The 23,034-nt window shown below is 32.7% G+C and overlaps 2 long non-coding RNA genes across 2 annotated transcripts; one reads left to right on the forward strand and one right to left on the reverse strand.

The window, feature by feature from the left end:
• Nucleotides 1-14,452: 14,452 nt before the first annotated feature.
• LOC141483572 (uncharacterized) lies at nt 14,453-15,245 on the reverse strand. The gene is made up of 2 exons (XR_012466161.1): nt 15,100-15,245; nt 14,453-15,023 (listed from the first exon to the last, which is right to left on the reverse strand). It is a non-coding gene; the product is annotated as an uncharacterized lncRNA (long non-coding RNA).
• A 2,862-nt stretch (nt 15,246-18,107) lies between these two features.
• LOC141483580 (uncharacterized) lies at nt 18,108-22,875 on the forward strand. The gene is made up of 4 exons (XR_012466164.1): nt 18,108-19,072; nt 19,130-19,230; nt 21,817-21,892; nt 22,569-22,875. It is a non-coding gene; the product is annotated as an uncharacterized lncRNA (long non-coding RNA).
• The last annotated feature ends 159 nt before the right edge of the window (nt 22,876-23,034 follow it).

The following is a 23,034-nucleotide window of genomic DNA, read 5'->3' on the forward strand; positions in this document are numbered from 1 at the left end:
TAATGTAAACTCCTAAGAATTTAGTACAAGGAGCTATCGCTCTCTTTCTTTTGTTCATATTTATGCTTGATGGACGTTCTATATGTAGCTGTCTTGGACGAAACAGGATCGTATTAGTTTTTGATTCATTAAGAATCAATTTATTACTTTCAAACTAATGTTCGGTACCGCCAAATAGATTACTTGCATTTTGCATGAGATCAGGAAAATTATCACCCCCGCATAAAGGGTTTGTGTCATCAGCATAATTTGTAATAAACTGATCTTCTTCAATTCTGGTTGCACATAGATCATTCATGAAAATTATGAAAAATATTGGACCGATAATACTACCCTGTGGTATTCCGATATTTGATGATGATATTTCCTTGATTCTTAATGCACACTCTTTGAGTTCTTTCAGTGAAATAAGATTTAGCCCATTTCAGAGCATTCCCTCTAACACCAAACAATTATAAGCCATGGAATGATCCAAAAACATTCCCAAGGCTAGTGACTTTTTTCCATGAAATATAATATATTTTGAGTGAACTGAAAAATGGCCGACATTGTTGACCTTCCTTGGATATACCCATGTTGATTTTTACTAAACATGTTGCATTCATTGAAGAAGTCAATTAATTGTGTACAATATGACAATTCAAATATTTCCGCAAAACTTGGTGGTATACTTATGAGTCTGTAATTTTCCATCACTTCCACATCACCCTTTTTGTAAATAGGTTTCACCAAAGACAGCTTCAGTTGTTTAGGAAATATCCCAAATTTCAAAGAGTTGTTTGTGATATAAGCTAGAACTTCTTTTATGTAAACCATATTCTCTTTCATTAGTGAAGTGGGTATTTCATCATCTCCACTACTTTGTTTATTTTTCATTTTATGTCCTAATTCTATGATATGATTTGGTGTAACTTTTTTTAAGTATAGCGACTTATCATTTTCTATTATTTTATTAAAAATGGAACATCAGGAATATCTTGCATCTTTTGGGGTACAATGTTCAATAAATATTTATTGTATTCAACTGTGATTACTTCAGGTTTTCCTTTAATTTTACATTCTGAAATGTTGTTTTTCCCTGTAAATTCTTTACATATACTCCACATGCACTTTGTTTTGTTATCAGACTCCTGAATTTTTTTGTGATGCAAGTCTTTTTTTGCTTTTATTAAAAGATTGTTATATTCAATTTTTGCTTCATTATACTGCTCTTTGAAAATTGGGACATTTCTCGAGAGAATTAGTGAAATATCTAATCTATGTTTATACTTAAGTACTTCATCATTTACCATGGTTTTCTTATTGTTTTGTTTTACTCGCACCTTTTTGAGAGAGAAACATTCATTGAAGATATTTATAAAATTGCTAATGAAAGAATTCCATTGCAAGTCAACTGATGATATGCTATAACTGTATGCTTCAACCCAATTTTGTTCCTTCAGTATGTTAGTAAAGTTAATTTTATTCTGTTTGTTGAAAAATCTGAGACAGGTGCTTTCATTAAATTGACTGTGAAGCTCATTATTTGAGCATTGTGATCTGAAATATGAGTTTCAACAAGTTTTGTTTTATAATTATTTAGGTTAGTAAAGATATTATCAATGCAGCTTCTTGTAGAGTATGTTATTCTCGTGTATTCATTTATTGTTTGCTCCAGGCCAAAAGACTGAAACAGTGATAGCATATCTTCACCTGTTTTATTCATATCCTTCATTTCTATGTTAAAGTCTCCTGCTATGATAATAAATTTATTCTCTTGGATTATGGTACTCAAGAATTCTTCTGCTCTGCTCATAAACACATCCACAGAAGCGCTAGGGGGTCTATAAATCGACCCTATAATCAAAATACTTTTATCAAGTGACATTTCGATAGTCGCACACTCAAACTCGTCACCGACGGACATTTCTTTCAGTTTTTTCCTTTGTTTATATTTCATTCCCTTTCGACAGTATATTGCTGCTCCTCCATGTTTGTTAGGTCCTCGACAGTACCATGATACCAATTCGAAGTTTTCAACTTTCAATATTTTCAGTTGATCTTCAGTTTTCCAATGTTCGGTTATGCATAAAAATTGAATGTCATCATTTTCTTCCAGAAATTTCTGTAATTTTGTACATTTTGGTGAAATAGTGAGAAATATTTATTTTTTTTGTAATTGGTTGTAGATGGGGATTTGTCTAAAAATCCTCATTTTGTTGATAGTTTTTAAATCTTTGAAAATTGAATCTTTCAAAAGCAACACTTCTGGGCCAGGCAGAAGGTTTGTATATTTCTTTCATAATTGATACCAAACATGAAACATTTACTTTTAGTTTATTCTGTTGGAAGTTCCTTCACAATTATCTTTAAAAATAGTTTGATTTTGTATGTACTTTTCAATCTTTTCAGCAGTTATGTGCCTCTTATTCTGTACAAGTATAGCCACTCTTTTCTCTCAATACCAAAATCCTCTTTTACGTCACTTTCTCCAAAATTCACTTTGGTTTTCTTCTTTTTGTTTTTATATTTATGGGATACAACTTGGAAACCTTCATCTTCAACCTCATTATTATCTAAGTTGATAATTTCTTTCATTTTGGCCATTTGCACTTCTTCAAGGTTCGTTGCTGAAGACGTCCCTGACTGTGATGTTATTTGTGAGTCATCTTTGTTTACTATCTGGCGATGATTTTCCATGTTGGCCTTGGTTCGGTCCTATCTATATTTTTTGCCACTTCATTATTGAAAGCTTTGTTGAACATTTTATCATTGGGTTTTTTGTATGGTATTATTTTTTTGTGTATTTATCTTCTCTTCTGGTATGGCATTGTTTTGCTTCAATAATTTGTTGTTTTCTGATAATAAGTTATATTTCTCATTTTTTCTTGGAGAAGTTTCCTCAACATTTCATTTTCCAATCTCAAAATTTCCTTGCAACACTGTATCCTTGTGTTACATATTCTGATGCACTTTAGCTTGTTCTTAGTTACACATGAAGGGTGAAATACATTTCCACACACGACACATACTAATAACTTAGATGGTTTGCTTTGGCAGCATTCGAAACTTTTTTCTTTGAAATAATCCTCACTTACTGTGAGCGCTACTCTTTCACCGTCACTCTCAGTTGACGCCATATTTATGGAGTTGAAGTTGAAGAAATTGCTTCAATATGGAAGAAAAAACCTATGAGGAAGTTAATGATTCAGATGAAATTGTGGATGATGATCCAATGTAGGTAGACTGTAAATAAAATTGGAGACGAAGAAGGTGATGGTCTTGAAGATTTCGAAGATCAACTAGAATTGGAAAGGTTTGTCGAATCTAACGATGAAGAAATGCCATCTAAGTTTTTGAAAATATTATAATTAATAACGTAATCAGAATGAAGTATCAAAATTCAATAGTACGATTTACATGCATATGTTAGGAATCACACGTTAGAAGGTAAAACCTCGTTAGTCCTTAGCTCGCAGAAGTTTCGACTTCTGAGGGTTGTCGTTCGTAGGGGTGCGATAGCTGGTTAACGGAAAAATCATATTTTAAACATATATTTTTAAACATATTTATATTTTGTGAGATTTTCTATGACCTGAATGTAATTAGAATTAAATAAATAACCTTTTTATCTGAATAAAATTGCAGCAATCACATTTTTTTGATGAAATTGTACATAATGATAAAAAAGCACACCGATTTTTTAAAAAAAGCTGATATCTTGACGCGAGAATTTTCGATTGAAAATTAGGGTGCATTTTTGATATTAAGGTGAAATAAGGTAAAAAAATAAATATTTTAAAACAAATAAATCACAGTGTATTTTATATCTTTTTGAAAAAAATAAAATAAAAAACCAAAAACTTATAGATCTTTTCATTACCTACAACTATGCCTTCAATTTTTTTTCCATAGGACTTGTAGTTTTGCCGAATTCAGATCGCCCGTAATTTATTTTTCTTTTCATGTTTATCATATTTCCCTCCTTTCCTAATGGGTTTCATCCTGTTGTTATTTTTTTTGGTTTCAAAAATTATCAACCCCGGTCTTTAGCCAGTGTTGGGGATCTTTATCGAGTAGGTAAAGAAAGGATAACTTCATCAGGGTCACACACAAGGCATACCTACCTCTAGCGTGGGTGCTTGATGAACGTTTCCTGTGAATTTTATGTATAGGGTGACTTTTCTTCTGATGAATTATCAAAGTTATTTTCCAGTGGCGCCGAAAAAGAAATCCAGAATTCAAAATGGCTTTAATTAAAATTTCCATCAAATAAATTTGTGAATGAATATACAATTACATTAAACTTATTTATGTGACGTCAGCAAGCAATAAATGTTCATCAAGGGACAACAAATTGCCATTTTATAACAACAAAATCCATTAAGGGGTAATAAAAAATACATTAGCCGATAGTCTGGCGGCGCCGTAGATACCCCTTATTTCTAATGTTCATAACCTTGAAATAGGTTTTTATAGACAACGACTGATTTACTACGACTAAGTAGTTTTGAGGAGTGGTAGCCATATAGTATTTTATTAGGATATGTAGTGTACATATTTTAGATTTGAAAATTAAGAGTGAGTCAACTTAAATAATGCATCTTCAACGGTCTACTGATTATTCTCAACTGAATAAAGAATAATATTTATTGTTTTTTTTTAAAGTATCACTGCAAAAGTGTCCTCCTTGAGGAACAATGCACAAATATATGCCAGATGTCATTCAATGTCCGTAAGGGATACTAGTTGTTTTCTTACCGCCATTTGCCTACTAGGATGCCTTTGTAACTTGTTTCCTGTTCTTTGAGGAACATTGGACAATGATTTTTTGATATAATTCAATACTCTTCAAGGCATTAAAAAGAAGAGTAGTTGATCTGACATGTGTTTGTCATAACAGCTTACATAGGAACTAGAAATAGATGAAACATTGGTCAGTAACGACTATCCATTTCCATCCAGACCATCCAGATTTCCAAAAAAATATCTACGCTTGGTGCCAGTGTATGAATATAACAATAATTAAAATTTTGATGATATCAATATATCATACCATTAATCAACGTCATTATGATGCACTGTTTGGAACCTTTGGTGTAGTAATGAATATTACTGGAGTTTTTTCCCAACACCAAATCGTTATTTTTAACACCTCAACACGTAATATTAATCAATGGAATAATAATACTAATTTTTATTCACCATATTGATCACATTTATGTAACAGAGAATGGGTAAATAAACGTAAGCATTACAGAAGCAACATTTTCGAAAAAATGTTCCTTGTGCATGATATTGCTAAATTCTAAACTATGACTGAAGTAAAAAGTATGTATGTAAGAGTATTCTATACAATGAATTGATATAAACTATTAACTATGAATTAGTATTAGAATTTAAATAACACACCTCTGCCTATAAATAACAGCTGTAAATTCTTAGGACTATTCGTTGACTCACATTTAGATTGGAAAGAACATTGCAAGGTCCTGATTTCCAAACTTTCATCTCTCCACTATATGTTCAGAAATCTTAGAGTTGTTTTGACACAGCAACAATTAATAAACTTATGCTAAGCACAAGTGGAAAGTCGACTGGAGAGACTCTTCACTGTCGAATAACTTCCTCGTATCACAGAAAAAATCATTAGGTGTATTGCTGGATTGAAAAAAGACTATTCTTGTCGAGAAATCTTCGAAAGATTTGAAATTCTTACCTGTACAGGCCTCGACGTATTGGAAGTTTGTATTTTTGTGTTCAAAAATAGGGATATTTTTTTTCATAAATAACGATTTCCATGAATACAACACACGTCGTAAGTATGATTTACGATTACCACTCTCTAAACGCAATATTTCTTTAAAGCTCTAGCTCGAATCGGCGCAAAGATTTTCAACAACTTACCTTCCTCCATCAAAAGCTTAAAACATGAACGTACTTTAAAAAAAACTCAAAGAATACCTGGTTGAGAAATGTCTTTACTCTTTAAATGAATACTTTTAACTTGAATTTTTATTTAATGTGAATCTGTATTTTTTTCAAGTCAATATTCTGTATATTATGTATACTATGTATATGTATATGTGAACATGTCTTCGTAGTGTCATATAATCTTTGATGTACTGTTATTTTCATTTTGTACATTTCTTCATTCAAATCCCGACCGTACTACCATGCGGTTGTAATCATGATTCTTATACGACTGTATGTTGTCTTAAAGAAATAAAGTGATTTGATTTGATTCAGCATATATTGAGTTCATTCTGCATGGGGTTTTATTCTCACTTGTATTGTATCACATTGTATTTTTAGTAAAGTAGGTACCTATCACATTTTTTTTAGAAAGTGTGCTGATTAATAATTTGATGAAACAGAGTTCGATCAGAATTTCTGTGCCAATTTTTTAGTTCTCTTTTGAATTTGAATTTATTTTGTTTATTATTGAGTTGTATTTTTTCTGGTACTATGCTCCGGATCTTTGGACCAAGATAATTACAGTTTCTTTGACCTACCAATTTTTGGCATTTGTTTGAAGGTGATTGACAATGTTTCATGATGTATTTCATTAGTTCGGACTTCCATTGTCTGATATTATATACAATTATTTGAAATCCCTGAAATAACTAAAAAAGAAGAATTAAAAATTAAAGAAACAGAATAAAAATTAATAGCTGAACAAACAATTATATTGAGCAAAAAACCTGAAATGAAATAATAATGAAATAAAATACAAGTGAAATTGAACAAATTGAACAAAAAATAAATGAAATGAAAATGAAACAGTAAAGAGATTCCAAGTAAAGTTAATTCACGACATTTCGATTGTTAGTATTCACAATCGTCTTCGGGTGATGACTGGACCAATTCCTCCGTGATCTGACTATTTATAGATACTCAAATGTACTTAAATGTACTCAAATGACCTATAAATATTCAGATCATGGAGGAATCGGTCCAGTCATCACCCTAAGACGATTGTGGATAATAAAAATCGAAACATCGTGAATTAACTTGGCTTGGAATCTAAAAATCGAAACGTCGCGAATTAAGTTAGCTTGGAATCTCTTAACTTTTTAATTTTCATTTTATTTATTTTTTGTTCAATTTGTTCAATTTCACTTGTATTTTATTTCACTATCATTTCATTTCAGGTTTTTTGCTTAATTTGCTTAGTAATTGTTTTTTTCGGCTATTAATTTTTGTTCTTCTTCTTTAATTTTTAATTCTTATTTTTTAGTTATTTCAGGGATTTCAAATCATTTTATGTAATATCAGACAACGGAAGTCCGAACTAATAAAATTCAATTTTTGGCATCTTGGAGCTAAAAATGTATATTCTTTTCTACGGGTATTTTACATGTGTTCCACTGGTTTTATTTTTATTTTGTTCTCAACGACTTTCAAAATAATCTTCTGGCAGTATAGCTGCCGTGTATCTAGGACATTATTTCGTCAAATAAGAGGTCACTGGAAAACGTTCTACCTTTACCTAACAAAATTTTTAGAGATTTTATAGGTAAAGTATCCAGACGTCTCAAGTTGGTATTCCTAATACCTCCCAAACCTATAATACCATAAGAGAGTTGCGATTGAACCAAACCATAATACAGGGTGTAACTAAATAAGTGTAAAACATTTAAGGAAGTGATTCCTTATCGAAAAAAATATAGCATCTTTCATATAAAGAAATTTCATTGGAGCATCCCTTGTTAAGATACAGCCCCTTAAAGGGGGTACATAAAATTTGTATAACAATTTTTTTCACAAGCACTAAAAAGTTACAATATTGAAATTAACCTGACGTGTTGTACTACCAAAAAGATACTTAGCCATAAATTTATTTGGTTTACCCCATGGTTGTAAGGAGTGGAAAACGCAACCACTAAATTTTTTTTCCAATGTAACTTTTTGTCTTATTATTTGTTTACCATAGCCTGTTTACCGATAGCCTGTTTCATTCTAAACAAAAAATGTATCTTGAGTTTTTTGCCCAAAATGAACCAGTTCGCAGCAAAAAATTATTTTGCGAACAACTACAAAGATACATCGTCATAAATACGAAAATACGAAATAGTAGGTCGCTATTAGCGATAGTGACAATTGAATTGGTATGACGCTGTCTGTTTGTTAATTTTCGAAATTGAATTAATACTAATTGTGTGTTGTTGTTCTGTTCCTAATTTGTTACTTTGATAATTCACTTGTTATTAAAATGGCATACACTAATGAGGAAATGGCTGATATGCATTAAGTTTACGGTCTGTCACAGGGGAATGGGTTAGAATCTTCTAGAAGATATGCTGAAATGTATTCTTAACGGCAGTATCCTTCACATAGAATATTTGCTCGACTTCATCAACGATTACGAGAATATGGTTCATTCGACAAAAGAACGCAGGATTGTGGTCGCCATCGAGAAGTACGAAAACCACAGCTTGAGGAAGCAGTACTTAATTTGATTGAAGAACAACCTACTACCAGTAATAGAAAGATTGCATTCCAGCTAAATGTTGATCATAAGACGGTATTTCGAATTTTGAAGAAACAACTCTTATACCATTACCATCTGCAACGAGTACAGGCACTGTTGGATGCTGGAAATGATTAAGAAATTGTGACTTTCTGAAGACGATCGAATTCACCGACGAATGTAGTTTTTCTCGGGACAAGATTATTAATTTTCATAATTACCACATATGGGCTGATTAAAACCCTCACGCTATTGTCGAAACTAACCATCCAGAACAGTTTTCTCTTAACGTGTGCTTCGGAGTTATTGAAGATGATTCAATTCGACCGCATTTTCTACCTCCTCGATCAAATGGTAAGGCATACGTTCAATTTCTAAGAGAACTGCATCCACTTCCTGCTGGAGGAAGTTCCTTTGGGCGTCAGAAGGGATATGTTTTTTATGCATGATAGGGCTCTCGCCCATTTTAGTCAAGTAGCACGACAGCATTCAATTGAAACATATGCAAATCAGTGGATAGTCGAGGAGGACCACAGAACTGGCCCGCTCGATCTCCGGATCTTAATCCTCTCGATTTCTCTATTTGGGGTCATTTACATCATTTGGTTTATCGTACTCCTGTTCGCGATGTAGAGGACTTAAGAAACCGCATCATCGATGCGTGGAGGGTAATCAGAGAGACTCCAGGAATATTTGAGCGAATACGTGGCTCAATGCGCCGACATCTAGACGCATGCGTAATTACTGAAAGTAGACATATTGAACATTTTCTATGATTTCTACATGTTGTGTGTTTTGTTATTAATAAATTAGTTTTATTCATTACCCTTTAATCGTTTAATGCAGGTACTAACTACAAAATAACAATAAATCCAGTTCGCATTTATGACGATGTATCTCTGTAGTTGTTCGTAAAATAATTTTTTGCTGCGAACTGGTTTATTTTGGGCAAAAAACCCAGAAAACAATTTTTGTTTAGAATGAAACAGGCTATCGGAAATAAATTTTTTAATGGTGAACAAATAAGACAAAAAGTTACATTGGAAATACATTTTAGGGGTTGCGTTTTCCATCCCTTACAACCATGGGGTAAACCAAATAAATTACTGGCTAATTGTCTTTTCGGTAATAAAAACATTAGGGTAATTTCAATATTGTAAGTTTTTCAGTGCTTGTAAAAAATTTGTTATACAAATTTCATATACCCCCTTTAAGGGGCTGTAACGTAACAAAGGATGCTCCAATGAAGTTTCTTTATATGAAAGATCCTATCTTTTTTTCGATGAGGAATCACCTCCTTAAATGTTTTACACTTATTCATTTACACCCTGTACACAGTAGTCATATAAGGAATTTCGAGCCATTGTTTGAATAGTTGGAAGCGAAACAAAAATCCTCGTAATTTTTGAGTTAGATATAATACGTGTGAATCCAATTTCATGTGTCGATCGATCATTAAGCCAAGATATTTAGTTAAGGTACTTTCTGGAATCAATAAGTTTTGATTGATAATTAGTGGACCTATGTTCGGTAGTTTATTGCCATAAGAGGTAAATGGTAGATATTTTGTTTTTTCTACGTTCAAAGTCACTTTGTTATATTGAAACCATTTCATGATTTTTCTGAAATCTCTTTCTGATTTCATCTTGAGGTCTTGCCATGTCTCTGCATTATAAAATATTGCTGTCTCGTCAGCAAAACTGAGAATGTTTTCTTCGGAATGCATTTTTATATAAATGATGAATAGTATTGGACCCAAGTCCGTAACTTGCGGAACTCTGTAAGTAATTGTTCTCTGACTACTTTTTTTCCATCAATGTCAACTATTTGTCTTCGATTATTCAAGTAGGCATAAAACAGTTCATACGCTCTTCCACGTTTGCCAATGTTTTCTAATTTCTCGAGGAGTATTTTATGGCAAACAATATCGAACGCTTTCGATATGTCAACAAAGATACATTATGCATTATTTTAATAATTTTTTCTAAAATTTTTGCCATATTAGAAATTAATGATATTGGTCTGTGATTAGCAATCTCTAGTGTATCTCCATTTTTGTATAGTGGTTTGACGACACCAATTTTCAAAATATCTGAAAAAATTCCGTTTTCTAAGGACGCGTTGGCAATGTGGGTGAGAGGGTCCTGAAATATGTTTCAACATTTGCGTATTTATGTCATCATTTCCTGGACTTATATTTGTTTTTAAATTCTTTATAATGTTTGACACTTCCTCCGCATTTGCCGGGGACATGAAAATACTTTTGTCATGACGCTCTATAATTTCCCCAAATGCTATCGGTGCATCAATTTTGTTTGCCAGTTTGTAACCTACTTCGCTGTAGTGTTCGTTAAATGCATTTGAAATTCCTAGTTTTCCATGTATCATATTTTGGTTCTCCAATCTAATTTCATCAATATATGCGGTCTCTTTCTGGTACAGATTTCATCTACACATTCCCATAGAGCTTTGGATTTATTTTGATTTCTCTTTATTTTAATTTGAAAAACACTTTTTTACTGCTGTTTTGGCAACTAAACTCCTCAGATTATTTTTACAATAATTATAAAGTCTTTCAATTTGTACATCGTCAGAATTATCCAGTGAACGTTTGTATAAATAAATTTTTGGTGATATTTATGTCAGTATTCCTTGTATTATCCAATTATTTCTGATATTAATTTTGTTCTTGACTCCTACTAAGGTAGTATTTTTATTAACATACAACTTCAATTTGTTGACAAATATTTTACACTTTATATCGACATTATTCTCTTCATAGATGTTATTTCATGTTTCGTTTTGAATATCTAACTACAATCTCGAATAGCTGTTGTATTTTTTATTCTTTTCATCGTGTTACTTGTCTTGTTACCCTCTACTTTACCTCTAGTAAATGAACGAATAACGATAGTTGTCACTTTCTACAACTATAAATAATTTTTCTCGTTAGATTCATTTTTGTGTGATTAGTTTTATGATAACTTCACTGTGTTTATAATCGATTTATATCATAAAAATATGCAATTTGTTATAAATTTTGTATTAAAATCTTTTGATGATCAAAAACTACCAAACACCCAATGAATGAACACCTAGCCTAGCCTAATAAATGCCAATGAATGAACACCATAGCCTAATAAGTGAACAACAAACTCCCAGTTAATCAACAAATGCTTTATTCATTTGAACACAATCATTATTTTGTTCAATGCAAAGTTATTTGATTCAATAACATAATTTCAATTCAATAATAAGTTCAAAAACATAATATTTAGTGATAATATCAAATTCAATTGATGTCAACATAGAAAATCCCAAGTGTGTTATAAGAAACTGGAGCAGTAATTTTATTCTTAATTTCATTTATTTTCTACCAGATTTGGTCGATTGGTTTGGGCCATTTCCATCGTTCTTTAGTAGTTTGTTCCATTACACTGATTTCGTACTCACCATCATGACAATTCTTTATCAAGCCAGGGTTATATCTCAATTCATATTCAACTACCACATAGTCGCCTACATTAAAAATATCAGCTGAGGATTCCGGTATGTTGTCTTGTTCTATATCCTCAACCCGCTGTTCTCCTTTTTCTTTTTCATATTCCATGCCATGTTTCGATTTCTGGTGCCCCTCACCGTATTTTTTTTTGGCTTTCTTTTCTTCTTCCATAGTCTGTTGCTCTTCGATGTTTTCGTCTTTTTTCGCTTTCTTGTCTTGTGTTTCCTTTCATAGTCTCCTGCTCTTCGCTGTTTTCTTTTCGGCTTCATTCGATTTCTCAGTCTGCTGCTCTTCATCGTATTTTTCTTTTTCGAGTTTCCTGTCCTCTCTCATTGCTTCTGCCCTTCGCTGTTTCCTACTTTTTTGGATTTATTCTCTTGTTTCATTTTCTTAATTAGTTGATCTTTCGGAATTCTTTTATAAGGAAACATAACCATTGGCGGTGCTACTATCCCTGCTGCTGAATAATTGCATAGAACGGTAATTGATTCTTTCTCACTGCCGGAAGAAACTTCGTACAGGTTTTTATAAACTTTAGGTGCTTAAACTAGACCTGATTTCATGCACGTTCTGGTGACTGTTTCATTTGCATTAAAAACCCTCGAAGGATCTTTGATCATATCTACGATGCTTTCATTTTGCAAAAAAGCTTGAAGATCAGAAAATCATGCTCAAATAAATTCTTCTGATACAGATGCACGGGATTTAAATATTTTTAGTATTTTTTCTTGCAATTTGAGGATATCTTCCCAAAAATAATTTTAGCCACTTGTTGCCCGGTCAGATATCTGTGAAAGGGTTGACCCGACCAATATGCTGTAATATTTTTTACTGCCTTTATATATATTTGGGACCGTATCCGTTAGTTTGTTGTGAAGAGTAGAGAGTGAAGAGTAGATTTAGTTATTCCATATTTCTCAGAAGCCTTATTCAAAGAAATATTTCCGCTTTCAATGTCTGTTCAATATTTTCTCAGCATATCGGAATCGTTGAACATTACAAAATATCCCGTTCACTTACTGGTTTCAGTTTGATTTGATAAACACCTTTTGGGAATTATTAAAGTACTTTTTCACATTATCATTAGGTTCATTTTCGCTTATTTTCATTTTACTGCGTAAATCTCCAGTAAATGAACGGCTGTTCATTTACTGGATATATTTGTTATTTTGAAACTATACTAAAACCAATAATGATTGAGAGTAGAAGTAAGCCCAGTTGACAGCAAATCGGGGGCGTGCTTATTAATTTTTCGAGAGGGTTGAGAATGAAAGAAAAATTCTTAGTACAATTAGTTAAAATATTCAAACACATTTTTTATTTATTTCATTAAAACTTTGCAATATCGTAATTTACCTAATCGTTCTAGTCATTAGGTGGGCCTTATGAAAACGGAGTAATAATCGTGGTAATTATAGTAGGTACCAAATAAATTAACAATATTAATAAAAAACACACAATATATATATATATATATATATATATATATATATATATATATATAACATTTTTTCACTATTGGATGGCAGCAATTGATAAGTGAACTCTTTATAACTATTCTCAAGCTTTCGAGTAACTCAAACTCATCGTCAGGGGTACTAGAAAATACAAATTACAAATTTTTGATAATAGAATATAATATAAATGTAAATGTACAAATTTTCGTCTAATCTTCAACCTCAGATTCGTCACTGTTGCTACCGCTATCATCAAAGTGAATTATGATTGGTTCAATATTGTGTTCAATACGGTTGTCTACGTCCCACATTTTTTTCTCTTCTTTTAAAACATGCTGCATGCATTTCTTCCAGTCTTCTGCAGAAACAGTTCGAATAGCTTCTTGTAGGTGATGTCCACTAATTTAAATGTTCTGTTTTCTCGTGCCACATATCCTTTTACTTGCGCCCAGATTAATTCTATTGGGTTTAATTCGCAGTGGTATGGTGGTAACCTTAAAACTGTAATTCCTCGACTTAACGCCATTTCATCCACTGCGAATTTTTTATATTTGTCTGTGTGTAATTTTGTTAGCTGAAGTAGTTCTGCCTTTGAACTATCTTTGTTATATTGAATGTTCTTATTAATTAACCATTCTTGAATTGCTGCTTTTTTCCATGATTGTTTCGGTAATGGTTCTAAATGTCGACTATGGTATGGGGCATTGTCCATGACGATGACAGACCCAGGTTCCACAAGTTGAATGATGCCTTCAAACCATTTTTCAAACACCTCCGCATTCATCTCTTCATGATAGTCGCCTGTTTTCTTAGATGTAAATATTAATTCACCATTTGGTAGAAATCCACTGTCGCTTCCTATATGCGTAACTATCAGACGACTACCTTTTCCAGATGGCTGTTTTAACCCAACTGACAAACCTTCAATAAAGGCTTGTCGTGCACTTGTTATATTACCATCCTGCCATACTTTTTTGACCGTGTGTCCTTGGTTAACCCATGTGTCGTCCATGAAGTACAATTTTTTTTTGAGCTTCCGAAATTCGTCAATTTTTCTTAGATAGTTTCTTCTCCATGCTATTATTTCTTGACGTTCAATGAGAATGCTTTTCCTGTCAACTTTTCCGTGCGTAAATTTCATTTCGTGTACAAGTTTCCTAAAAGTTTCTTTACCCATTTTTGGGACCAATTCATGATCGCTAAGTGCCTCCAGAACTGTTTGTAGTGTGAGCAGCTCATTTCTGAAAAAGAAACTGTGAATAGTTCTGCGTATACTGGTTTTGGCTTCTTCATCAACTGTGATTTTTTTTCGTCCGCTACTAGTTTTTGACGTTTGTACGTCCCCATGGATTTCTGCTTCTCTAAGTATTTTGTAAATCGATGATTTTGGTACACCGGTAAAATCAGAGCACATATCAACTAATTTATCTTTTGTAATTGTGGAACTTAATGATGTAGAAATGACCGGTTGGTTATTCGGAGGTACACACGTAGAATTACAGCACATATGCACAAAGTCATCTTTTGGTGGCTGATGATCTCTTTCAAGACAGTGAAATACTCGCAGTACAATTTGTTTTTCTCTTACTGACCGAGACTCCGACCGTTTTACCTTTTTCGACGTGGAAGGCCCGACCATGTCTCCCAATTTGTTTTTCTCTTACTGACCGAGATTCCGACCGTTTTACCTTTTTCGACGTGGAAGGCCCGACCATGTCTCCCATTTTTTGAGTAGTTTGAGAACGGTGTAGAAATATAATTATGTAACGCTTAAAGACTTATTAACTTATTAGCACTATTATTTTCACCAATTGTTATCACAACACGTCGATTGCTGACTAACTTAACTGTAAAACGTACAATCCACGCTGTATAATTCACAAACCAATGATACGCTCATGGCTGCAAGTACATTTGTGAGGACTGCAACGATGAGATGGAAGTTACGGTAAAGTGACAAAGACAGAAATATCGTTGCGTACAGCGTTGACACTAGTTGTAATAAATATCTAACACTATACAGAAAATAATGAATTTTAACTGATCAGTAATCAGGAAATGTATAAGTATTACTCATTACAAGCTCATTACTGATTTTTGTCATAAATAATACCTTTTAATCGTACTAGTATTGTGTATTATCTATAATTTGCCACAACCTACAACTCTACTGCTTACTATATTTTGATTCTGCTATAAACTGGTAACGTAAAATTTAGATATGACAACGCGCTTTACTCTCAATCATTATTGGTTTTACTATAGTCAATTATTTCCAAAATTTAACGGTAGGCGCATGAATAATATGAATTTTTAATAGAGCAATATTATCTTTTGATTGTTTATTACCCTTTTCAGATATTAGATTTGATAATATGTAATGGTCGTGGTCATTAAATACAACTTTTTATTGCTATGTTTTGTACTTACCTCAACAAAAATGGCGCACACTTGGTACGATCTGACTGGTACCGATCTGTCGATGTTATAAGAATTTACTGTTTGAGGGGTTATGATTTTTCCAGTGTATGAACGGAATTGTCCAGACCGTTTCCATATTTACAAACGTTTACTTCGGCTTCTAATAATTGAAATAACCTTAATATATATAAAATCCGTTGAATTGTTCATTCATTGCGTGGTGTTCATTCTCTGGCTCGTTGGCCCAACCATTAGACGAACGACTCAATATTATCGTGAAAATGTGTATTGATTTTAACGAAGAAATGGTCTATACATGTAGAGCTATCCGGCCGTGTTACTACATTTATTTATGAAATGTACCCAAAGTATTCTAAGTTGCTTTTATATTCTTTACTATGATCAATTTCTATCAATAAATCGATGTTTGATTCACATGTTGTCAAATAATAATCGCCGTTGTTGAAATTTTGCAGATAGTTGAAAAATTGGTTATTGAATTCATTTGGACATGAATTTGGAGATCTGTATATAGATGAGAGGATCACTGTTTAATTTTTGTATGTCATTTATAATTTGAAGTATTTTTATATTTCATAATATTATATTTGAATGCTCGTAGTTGCAATTTTTCTTGATGAACACTACTACTCCATCATTTCTGTTGATTCATTATAAAGCGTATTATAACCTGTGATACCGAATATGTTTACGTCAGGTACAATGAAAGTTTCTGTTAATACAATAATATCAAAATTAATTTTGAAACTAGTCAGGTATAGACATAGCTTATCAAAATTTTTTGATATACTCCCGATATCAGTGTGGAATATCTTTAAAGAATTTTTCCCTTTTTCTACATATAAATTTTCTGGTTCATTTTGATATTCCTGAATAAACGGATCCATTGATTCAATTTTCAAGCTAATATCCGTCCTATGTTGTATGTATATTAATGTATAATTGAGGAACAAGAAGAAAAAATAGAATAAAATGAATAGAAAAAATTAAATTAGGAAATAAACTTGAAAATACAAATTATTTTGATTCTAGATAGAGTATAATGAAAATTCATTAACTATTTTGATTCTTTGGTGGAACGGGTCTTCATTTTTAATTTTTCAAATACCTCTTTTGATGTAGACTAGGAGTACTCTTGAGTGGGATATTTTCGATTGGTGGTTTAGGAATTTCCAAATTCTGGCTGAAAAATTCCCTAAATACCGATGGGGTTGGTGTACTGATGAATCAGTTTCCACTGTTGTCTGCTTTAGATACATTTAAGTGCCTCCTCAATAATTTATACTTTCATAAACTACACCTCACGATTTGATCTTCAGAAAATTTATTTGAAAAATATATGTCACAACATGTTTCGCTAGTACAGTAGCTTCATCACGTGATTTGAATACTTCAAGTTGCTTCTTAAACTAATATTTATATACTGCAGCTAACCATAATTGAGACTACCTCTAAAAAATTACCTAAACCTCTACCTAAGGTACCTCTTCAATTATGATCACCTGAAGCATATTACCTCACATCTACATCAGTAATAATTCTTTCTCGGTTTTTATGAAAACAAGTTTAATAATGGTGTTCTATTCAAATCCAGTTGGTCATTCATTAGAATTTTTAAGTCTATTAATTTCCCAATGCGGTTTTTTCTATTAGTTGGGAAAGTGATCAAAAATGTTCGTCGATAAAGTTTTATACCAACGTTTCGGACTTTATTAAATCCATCATCAGAACTCAAACATTAGTTATCCATGTCAAAAAAACGTTTAAAATATATGTGTCAGACAAGATAGGTGATAGGTACAAACGAAAATGAGGACTAACCAAATGAAAACACATACACCAGATACACATTCGATCCCAAATGTTCTACCAGTTTGACCAATATATACCTCAGGACACGTTCCATACTTTGATTTATATACTCCTGATTTCACGAATTTGGATGTTTTGTCTTTATTATTTTTGACTAACTTTCCCAACGTATAACTTGATTTATATGCAATTTCAATATCTCGCTTCCTCAAAAATGAAGCCACTTTTTCCGTTGTTTGTCCAAAATATGTTAAAGCTCTATAATTTTGAATATCTACCTTATCAATAGAAAAATTGTCTTGAATCGCTTTTGCGTTGACTTTTGACTTTAAACCCATTGTTGACCACAATTTGCTTGATGATATTAAGTTCTTTATTGAAATTATTATTGAAAGAGGAACATTGACTACTCTATGAATGATGCTATTGTAAGCTGCTACTTTGTGTTGATAAGGATGGGTAGAATCGTAATGTATAGTAATATCCGTATAGGACGGTTTGTGATAAATTGAAAAATAATGTTTGTTGTTCATTCTACTAATTGTTAAGTCCAAGAAATTAATTGAGTTGTTTGCTTCTACTTCAATAATGAATGTATACTCTACCCACTGCTTAACTGATGTCAGCTCCTGCGTTCCTTTCTTCCTACTTCTAGAAAATTGGGAGTGATAAAGAGTGAGGAATCTCCTGTAGCTATCGTATTGCACTACAGTTGTCGTTCTAAATATCACGAGTACTTTCAAATTATTGCAATCATCTATTATTTGTATCGATTTTAATAATTTTTAATAATTTAATAATAATAAACAAATAATAATACAAATAAACACCAACACAGAACATCGCGAAAGCAGAGCTTGTATGCGATGAAACAGCCAAAATTTTCGATTAAAAAATATACGTATTTTATGAAATAAACTGTAGCAACAAACAAAAAAGAAATACAGAAGAAATAATCTAGACAGTAAATAAAACTTTTGTATGTAGTAGTTAATGAAAATAATAATAAACAAAAAGAACTACAAACCATTGCAAACAACAGGATTTGCCAATACAAAAAAAAGAACAACATACTATGTTACTAGGATGTCAGGCTCTTAGTAACAAATTAATTTGATGTCGTTCGTCCAAAACGAATTTTTTAATTAATTTTTTAAATTTTTTAAAATGTTCTGCCTGTCGAATGGACTCCGAAAGTATATTATAGGCTCGACTAGCTGAATGCAAATGACTTCGATGACCAATTGTTTTGAGTGTCAGTTCTGTTTTGATCAATTTTTTTACTTTATTTCTAGTGTTATGTACGTGGTCTATATAATCGTGACGTTTATGTTTATATTGAAAATACACTAACTGTATGTAGTACAACTGACTAATATCAAATATTTTAGCCTCTTGATAAAGAAGGTTTGTAGGATACAACATGTCTCTTTTTAATATTATTTTTAGGAATCTTTTTTGTAGAGTCTCAAGTTTGGACAAATGACAGTTTGCGGCTCCACCCCATCCCAATATTCCGTAATTTAGCCTAGATTCAACCAGAGAGTAATATACAATGTTTGAAGGTGATTGACAATGTTTCGTGATGAATTTCAATAGTTCGGACTTCCATTGTCTACTATATAAAATGATTTGAAATCCCTGAAACAAGTAAAAAAGAATAATTAAAAAAGAATAGTTGAAAATAACAATTATATTAAGCAACAATAAACCTGAAATGAAATGATAGTGAAGTAACCTATAAGTAAAAATATAATAATTGAATAAATAAAAATTAAAGGAATGCAAAAAGAAAATAATAAAAAATAAAAAAGTGTAGAGATTCCAAGTCACGTTAGTTCACGACGTTTCGATTGTTGGTATCTACAATCGTCTTCGGGTGATGACTGGACTGATTCCTCCGAGAGATGACTATTTTTATAGGTCGTTGAAATACTTTCACTTTCTCTACTTTCCATTTTCCGCTTCACTGATTCCGTGAGAGATGACCGATTTGGCGGGAGTTGGTCATTTTCCGTTTGATGATGGGTTTCCATATGTTTCGTATATCTACGCTGGCCTGGCTGAATACGTTGTTGGACAACATGTATGCGGCTTCCTTAAATTTTCTCCTGAACCAATGTTCCTCTCTGTGCAAGATCTCAGCTTGGGACCACTCGATGTTGTGTTGATGGGTCCAAACCTGGTCTGCTATTCCTGATTTGCTGGTTTCTCCTCGCTGTGTGTGCTTCTTGTGCTCGGCAATGCGAACATTCAATGGCCTCTTAGTTTCACCAATATAGGATTTTCCGCACTCACAGGGTATCCGGTAAATGCAATTCTTGGAATCGCAGTCCGCGTTTGGGGGCCTGGTTTTCGTGAGGCTGCTACGGATAGTGTTACCGGATCTGAAACAGGTTCTAATGTTGTACTTGGAACCAATTCTTCTTATCCTCTCCGATAATCCTCTGATGTAGGGAAGTGCAAGCACAGGTTGTGACGGCTTCTCTTCCTTGCGAGGCTCCTGCTGTCTTTTAGCCAAAGTCTTTTCTACCATCGCTTTGGAGTATCCATTCCGCTGAAGATCGTTTTTGATGATGTCTAGTTCCTTCTCGAGACCTTCCTTTGTATTACAGAGCCCAAAAGCACGGTCTAATAGAGTCTTGATGATTCCTCTTTTTGTCGATTGATGGTGGTTGGATTCGTGGTTCAGATACTGTCCCGTACCACTGTCTGAACCACGAATCCAACCACCATCAATCGACAAAAAGAGGAATCATCAAGAATCTATTAGACCTTGCTTTTGGGCTCTGTAATACAAAGGAAGGTCTCGAGAAGGAACTAGACATCATCAAAAACGATTTCCAGCGGAATGGATACTCCAAAGCGATGGTAGAAAAGACTTTGGCTAAAAGACAGCAGGAGCCTCGCAAGGAAGAGAAGCCTTCACAACCTGTGCTTGCACTTCCCTACATCAGAGGATTATCGGAGAGGATAAGAAGAATTGGTTCCAAGTACAACATTAGAACCTGTTTCAGATCCGGTAACACTATCCGTAGCAGCCTCACGAAAACCAGGCCCTCAAACGCGGACTGCGATTCCAAGAATTGCATTTACCGGATACCCTGTGAGTACGGAAAATCCTATATTGGTGAAACTAAGAGGCCATTGAATGTTCGCATTGCCGAGCACAAGAAGCACACACAGCGAGGAGAAACCAGCAAATCAGGAATAGCAGACCATGTTTGGACCCATCAACACAACATCGAGTGGTCCCAAGCTGAGATCTTGCACAGAGAGGAACATTGGTTCAGGAGAAAATTTAAGGAAGCCGCATACATGTTGTCCAACAACGTATTCAGCCAGGCCAGCGTAGATATACGAAACATATGGAAACCCATCATCAAACGGAAAATGACCAACTCCCGCCAAATCGGTCATCTCTCACGGAATCAGTGAAGCGGAAAATGAAAAGTAGAGAAAGTGAAAGTATTTCAACGACCTATAAAAATAGTCATCTCTCGGAGGAATCAGTCCAGTCATCACCCGAAGACGATTGTAGATACCAACAATCGAAACGTCGTGAACTAACGTGACTTGGAATCTCTACACTTTTTTATTTTTTATTATTTTCTTTTTGCATTCCTTTAATTTTTATTTATTCAATTATTATATTTTTACTTATAGGTTACTTCACTATCATTTCATTTCAGGTTTATTGTTGCTTAATATAATTGTTATTTTCAACTATCCTTTTTTAATTATTCTTTTTTACTTGTTTCAGGGATTTCAAATCATTTTATATAGTAGACAATGGAAGTGCGAACTAGTGAAATTCAGTAATATACAATCTTTATCACAGGTAAGTCTAAGTATCGGTTCAGAAATTTTATTTTATATAGCATAGGCCTTAATGTTTTAATTACATTTTGTATATGTATATTCCATTCCATAGTATCGTCAATTGTTATACCTAAATATTTTATATATCTAACTCTATTTATTTCTATTATTTTATTGTTGACATGTAACTGTACAACATTAAAATCTGGTAAACCATTTTCATAACAACTAAATGGAACAAAGCATGTTTTTGAGTAATTAACAGTTAATAAATTATAATCAAACCAGTCTATAATGTGAATAAAATCTTGATTAATTTTTTGTTGTAGGTCAGCCCATGACTCACTCTGATAAAAAACAGCCGTGTCATCTGCAAAACTAATAATGGAACCTTCAGTATTCAAGGTAAGTAAATGATTAATATAAATGGTGAACAGAGTAAGCCCTAGAACCGTACCTTGCGGCACACCATATGTTATTAAATTTTCTTCACTTAATTTATCATTTATTTTGACTTTTTGCTTTCTTCCAGCTAAATAGCTTACCATCAAATTATAAACACTGCCCCTGAAACCTAAATCCTGTAAAGTTTCCAACATCCTATTATGAGACACTGTGTCAAATGCCTTTGCAACATCCAAGAAAATGCATAACGATTTTTTGTTTGTATCTAGTGATTTATAAATTTTGCTTGTCAGAAGAGAGATTGCATCTTGTGTTGACCTATCTTCCCTGAACCCAAATTGATGTTCTGATATTAAATTGTATTTATATAAGTATTTTGTTATACGAATTTTCAAAATTTTTTCAAATATTTTTGCAAAGTTAGAAATCAGGGAGATAGGTCTATAATTGGAAACTTCAGTTTTACTTCCTTTTTTATGTAATGGGACTACAATTGATAATTTAAAACAAGAAGGGTATACACCTTTATAAATAATATTGTTTATTAAATAACACAGTGGTGTTGCAATCTCATTTGCAATTTCCTTCAAACATTCTGCGGTAATTTCGTCGTAACCCGGTGATTTTTTGTTTTTTAAAGATTTTATGGTGTTAATAACTTCTTCTTCTGTTGCAGGTTCGAAGAAAATTGAATGGGGTAGTGATTTGTAAGAATGTTTACAATTTGAAGTCCGCGGTATTTTATTAGCAAGTTCTGGTCCTACATTGGAAAAATAGTTATTGAATTCCGTAGCTATTTCAAAAGAATCAGTGATAAGAGTTTCCTTGAACATTATGTATTTCTGTTATACTGTTATTTGTTTCTGTTTTGCCTGTGAGTTCATTTACAGTGTTCCACAGAATTTTTGAATTATGTTTAGATGCATCAATTTTATTTTGGTAGTAGTTACGTTTGGCTGTTCTGATCAGTGTTGTCAAATTGTTTTTATAATTGATAAATTCATGTTTTTTAAATAAATCATTTGGGTTTTTCTTATGTTCTTTATAAAGTGTGTCTTTCTTGTTTATAGATTTTACCAGACCATTTGTAATCCACTGTTTTCGATGTTTGTTTTTGATTCAAGAGTATATGACACTGTTTA

Source organism: Leptinotarsa decemlineata, unplaced genomic scaffold, assembly GCF_025532065.1.
Source record: "Leptinotarsa decemlineata unplaced genomic scaffold, Ldec_3_MD MMD2_tig00003736_RagTag_RagTag, whole genome shotgun sequence".
Lineage (NCBI taxonomy): Eukaryota > Metazoa > Arthropoda > Insecta > Coleoptera > Chrysomelidae > Leptinotarsa > Leptinotarsa decemlineata.